Here is a 5,956-nt window from a genome sequence, read left to right on the forward strand (position 1 = left end):
TACTCCCTCCATGAAAATGATTTAACAGATAATGTATTATGATGAAGTAAGTCGATAGAGGCCAAAAAATATTTTTTTGTCTAAATATAGCTATTTTGTAGATCAAATTGAAATTTTTTCCAAGGTTTTAAATTTTAATTATATTAATATTATATATTATAATATTAAATAATATAATGTGTAAAGGGATTCATAACCTTTAAAATAAGTCATTGATCACGTTTTTATCTCCTTAAGAACCGAAGTTCGGGGGAGGGAAGGGGGGCATTCCATCCCGGGCGACACTCATTAAGGGGCGCCAGAAATTGATTGGCAACCTTTTGATCAAGGAACAAAGTTACATTTTAGGTATTTTTAAAGCAAAAAGGGCGCCATTTTAGAGATTTTGCCAGGGCACCACAAACCCTCGCTACAGCACTGCCGAAGTTATAGCTATTAATTCTTTGGGTGCAACGGATTTTCGGAAAATCGCAAAACAGTTATTTTATCATATAACTTCCAAATAAACTTATTTCGGCACTTTTGCTGTACAGGGGTTAGTTTTACCCATAACTACACCTGCCCAAAAAATTTAATCAAATTCGGTGACTTGAGTGGTATGGGCCTGGTTGATTTGACGTGGAGTGCTCAGTTTTAAGTTTTAAAAATCGGGTTCGTTTTGCCCTTAACGTTTGACCTTGAACGACTTGGAAACACAAGATGAAAATTTCATATGTTATAAAATGAATTCTGTACTTTCAGATGGTATCAACATTATTTTGTGTTTCAGTATCCGACATCGCCAAAAACGCGACTATTCACTACCATGATTTCCCGATTTTGAGAAAAACGTAAAATTTGAACCCCTATAACTCCAAAAGTATAGTTCCGCGAGTACTTCTGGTTCCTTTTTTGTATTCCCCGGCTTAATTTCATCCTATATAGATCGATTAATGAATTTAAAAAAATGTATTTCGATGCCTTAAAGACCGACGAAGTTGGTCTCTTTACCTGTATAGCGATTTTTTATGACACATTCACTGATTTTTATAAAATTAACGACCCTATTTTCGAACCTCGTAATGATTACTTAGTTTACCACTAGTTAAATCGTTATAAAAAATTACACCTACGTGATAATAACCGATCTTTAGATATCAATGCTCAAAAATGACAAAATTGTACTTGTCAAAACACTCTACTACTTGCAAGGTTATTTAAAAAAATCGTATCTTCAAAAATACTTCGATTTCAGAGCTAAAAATTTGGCTTTCCAGCTCAAAAGGTCTATAATATAAGTGGTTAAAGTTTAAACGAAATCGAAAATGGTGCCGTGGGAGCCATCGGGTGATTTGACATGGATTTACCCAATAGCTTTAAAGCCGCGCCAACATGGCATGCTTTAAATGTTTGTTTCCCTGCAAGTCATTTGTGAATCCGACTCTATAAAAAAAAAAACTTTTTATTTACTACATTTTTTCAAGTGATGTGAAAATATTGGGGATATGTGCCAGATTTCTACATTATAACCAATAGTCAAAGCATAATCTTTTTAATTATTTAAAAATTTCAATAAATTAAAAAATCAATACTTAAAACGAAAGGGCCCCATATTTTGTGTAAATGCCTTGGACCCCCCCCCCCCCCCCCGCCGTCGTGGGGTCTGCGAGTCCTTAATTACGCCACTGGTATGGGGGGGGGGTTGTTTGAATGTCACATTTGGCCATTATTGCCAAATTTTACCTCATTGGCCCCCAATTTGAGTGGCCCCGATCGGACCGGCGATCGCCGGTTAGCCGCCCGGGCCAGTCCGGGCCTGCCTTTCTAGAGGCCAAAGAATACACTTAATTTTGAAATAAATTCAATACTTCGAAGGATAATGGTTTTATTATATTGGAGGGGGGGTATTTGTTAGGTGGTATAGGGGGCTCAAAACTGACCAAGGGAGAGGGTGAGGGAGGTTCGAAAAAGTACCTTTTCTGGGTTACGTAATTTATGAACAGCCCCTAAGGCGTTCACATTCCAGGTACTTTAGTTTAAAAATTCGAAAATGCGTTCGGTTGCGAATAAATCAAAGTACCATAACAACCCATTTTGAAAGTACCGTAATATCCAATTTCAAAGTACCTTAACAGTCGTTTTTTAAAGTACCGAAACATTCGATTTTAAAGTACCGTAACAACCCATTTTGAAAGTAACGTAACAACCGATTTTATAGTACCGTAACAGTCGTTTATTAAAGTACCGTAACATCCGATTTTAAAGTACCGTAACATCCGATTTTAAAGTACCGTAACATCCGATTTTAAAGTACCGTAACATCCGATTTTAAAGTACCGTAACAACCCATTTTGAAAGTAACGTAACAACCGATTTTGAAAATAACGTAACAACCGATTTTATAGTACCGTAACAGTCGTTTTTTAAAGTACCGTAACAACCGATTTCAAAGTAGGATAGCAAACGCTTTCTAAGTACGGAAGAGATGAAAACCGTACGGGATAGCCCATAAAAGTACGGAAGAGACGAAAACCGTGCGGGAGAACCAAAAAATATACGGAAGAGTCGAAAAAAGTAGGGGAGAACCAAAATAAAAGTACGGAAGAGTCTAAAAACGTACGGTAGCAACCAATGAAACGAATTTTGTCCGGTTTGGCGTGCCATACTCGTCCCTGTATCTACTTCTTCCATGGTTCAAGGCACGTGTATACCAATTTTCAGAGCTTTATAAAAATTCCGAACAATTCGGGGTTTTTTTTTGTAACCATGCGGTCTCACTAACAAGGTCAGCCCTCTCCGAGTCATACGTAACCGAAAGGGAAATTTCCAAACCAATGGAAAAACATTGGACCAGGGTTGGGAAAAAATAACCGTTTTTTTTTGGTTTAAACCAGTTTTTTTTTGTTTTCGCCAGGTAATATTAAAACATTGGTTTATATTACTTTTAAATTGTTTTTTTCGCTTGTTTTATTTTTTTTACTGTACATACTACGGTTCAAAAGCCCACTTAATTTTCAATGTAATGAAAAAGTTTGAATTAAACAATTTTTATCAATACATAGTTTGCACCGAAGGGAGGGGCCTATGGTCTCCAAGGAAACTGGGAGGGTGATCAAAAATTCAAACCATTTCGCGCGTAGCTACTAAATAGGTAGCCATTTTGTTGGTAATCTCGTCAAAGCTACAAAACGTATTAGATTTATGCTTTAAAATTTTAAATGGGCCCTAAACAAAGCCAGATAAGATTCTAAGGCCGGGTTATTTAAATAAAATATCAAATTACGACAGAAATATCTACGAAAAGAAGTTAACAAAGCTTATCAAAGTTAGGCCTTTGCGGTCATCCTTTTTACAATTACCTTCGCTATCGAATAAAATAAACAATTTTCGCTCTTCCTTGGTAATTGAACTACTCGAACAATTTTTAACCAGGCAGATAACCATTTTTAACGTGAAAATAATTTCTGAATCATTTGAAAATAATTAAAATCCGCAAACAGACGATTGAAACTGTTAACCCTCCCGTTTTACTAAGAAATCTACACCAGAAAAATGGCGGCAAAGAACCGTGCATTCTTGCTCAAATTAAATATTTATTCTTGGTTCTTAAATCTATACTTGATGACGTAGGGATGCAAACTATGTATGCATATAATTTTTATATACAGGAAACTAACTAAAACACGATACAAAGGCAATAACTTAAGCTAAGAATGTGAAACTTTCAGGAAATATAGAACGTGCAGGGGGTCACTTGACAACTGAAATTTCCATGACCTTGAGCCATGTCTTCAAGGTCATTTAAAATTTATCTCGAGAACCATTAGAGATTTCAAGTTGGTTTCAATTAGAAAAGTGTTCCCCGTCCGATTTGAAGTCTAAATAACTTTGATACCACCTAATTGGAACAATAAGCAATTTAGGGAATTTTAGACAAAAACATGAAGGTCGTGATGAAAATAATGTACCAGAGTCTCCAGAGACCAGGTCAATTCTTAAGACACCATACCAGATGAGTATGTCTAGCCAAGTTTGATACTCTAGCATGAGTATTATTTTAATGGTCAAATAAGGAAGGATCCAAGTTATTTACACCAAAAATGTAAAGGGGAACAATTTTCTATATCTAATGGTTCTCGAGATAAATTTTAAATTACCTTGAAGACATAGTTCAAGGTCCTAAAGTGACCCGCTACACGTTCTATGTCTCCTGAAAATTTCAAATTCCTAGCTAAACAAATTTTGAGTTATTGGCCCTGTATCGTTTTTCAGTTAACACTCTGTATGGGCCAAATAATGATAAATGTGGACGACCGATTTAGTACGTGTCAAGGTACCAGAGTAATGTCCTGGATTTATCATTATTTGGCTCATGTTCTCCCTAAGTATAAATCTATACTTTTCTTATAGAACGTTAAATATTAGAAAAATCGATACAAGAAATCGACCTTACCTGATACCATTACCATAGATTTGAAGCTCCGTACGGAATCGGTTGAATTTTGTGGGAGTGGCTACATAGTCACATGTTTTTGGAGAGGAATTAATTTTTGAGTCACGTGACAGAAGAGGAGGTGCTACCTAAAATTTGCCCCGATTTCTTGATCGATTCCATGTATCTTAAAAATTTATTTACCTTAAACTGCCAATTAAGTTTCTGAAAGAAGGAATCCAAAAAAAAATTAACTTGTATCTGCCAGGGCTCGAACCTGGGACCTTCCGCGTGTGAGGCGGACGTGATAACCACTACACCACAGATACTTGCCGTCTGGTTCCACTAATCAATAGCTGTTTCCAAAAACTCTCCGACGCCGATAAATTTTATCTGACTCGGGCGTTTTGGTGGTGCCTTGGATAGTTGGATATACACTCTTTCTTGCGGTAAATTCCTGGGCGCGTCCATGTTTGTTTTTCCGCTTTCAGCCCCATCCGCCATTACGGGAACCCAAAGAGTGGATGCTATCATGCTAATTAGTCCATGATGCTATACTCCTCGCTGAGGACAGAGGAAATTTCCGACGAGCGGGAGGCAAGTAAGAGGGGTAAAGTAAAGGCAAAATTAGCCGCCGACGGCGATACAATCTATTTTACGGCGGCGGTGTCGTATTGCGGCGTTTAAGAAAACTTTATCTGCTTGGTAGAAACTTTCAGAGTAATTTTATCTGTAATTGTTTAAAATCGACTAATTTCTAAAATATTTTTGTTTAAAACTCCGTAGTGGCGCTGCGGTACGGCTTTTTGGTCGTCTAAATTTCGGTGTGCATTACCATAAAAATGTTCTAACGTTCCAGCAGGGTTATTCAACTTTTAACTGGTTTTATTACGATGCTATACCAGTGTCCCACAGTAAGTCAGACTTCCTATTAACACCTCCACCCTCTCAAAAGGGCGAAGGGGATTTTTATATTGATTTATCTATTTGAATTAAATAGAAACTCATAAAATGAAGTAAACAACGGTGGGCTCGCTTAGTTATGACAATTTATTAACTTTTTTAACTTAGAAAAATAAATAAATATTTTCAGTAAAAGATTTATTTTATATTATAAATATCTTTACTTGATGTAATTTACTATAATGGTGATCCCGGGAAATAACTATAAAAGAGGAGAAATTTGGAGAAAACGACTCTGACTTATGGGCGTCATCCGTCTAAAGCTGAATAGCCCTAGTTCCAGTAATTATTAATGAGGAATGAAAACTGTTTAAATTTAGAAAATATATTTAAAATCCCAACGTTAAGGAAAGTCTAAACTTTAATATTTATGACGGATCAAAGAATTTTACATTTCTGGCACCAGTTTTAAAAGAAGCTTGGGATGCTTAGCACTATTAACCTTTAACAACGGATTTCCCCTTATTTATCCTCCTACCCCTGAAAAAGGAGACTTATCAAACTCATAAGGTCTAAGTATTTGTAATTTAAATACAATTTAATTTATTATGGTTAAAGAGAAGTGAGGAGTTAAGTTTTCAC

General features: G+C 36.1%; 1 non-coding gene across 1 annotated transcript; it reads right to left on the minus strand.

Moving 5' to 3' along the window:
- Window positions 1-4,667: 4,667 nt before the first annotated feature.
- Window positions 4,668-4,740, minus strand: TRNAV-CAC (transfer RNA valine (anticodon CAC)). Its single transcript has one exon. It is a non-coding gene; the product is annotated as a tRNA-Val (tRNA).
- Window positions 4,741-5,956: the final 1,216 nt, after the last annotated feature.

This window comes from Leiobunum rupestre, chromosome 10, assembly GCF_980474605.1.
Source record: "Leiobunum rupestre chromosome 10, qqLeiRupe1.1.hap1, whole genome shotgun sequence".
Taxonomy (NCBI): domain Eukaryota; kingdom Metazoa; phylum Arthropoda; class Arachnida; order Opiliones; family Sclerosomatidae; genus Leiobunum; species Leiobunum rupestre.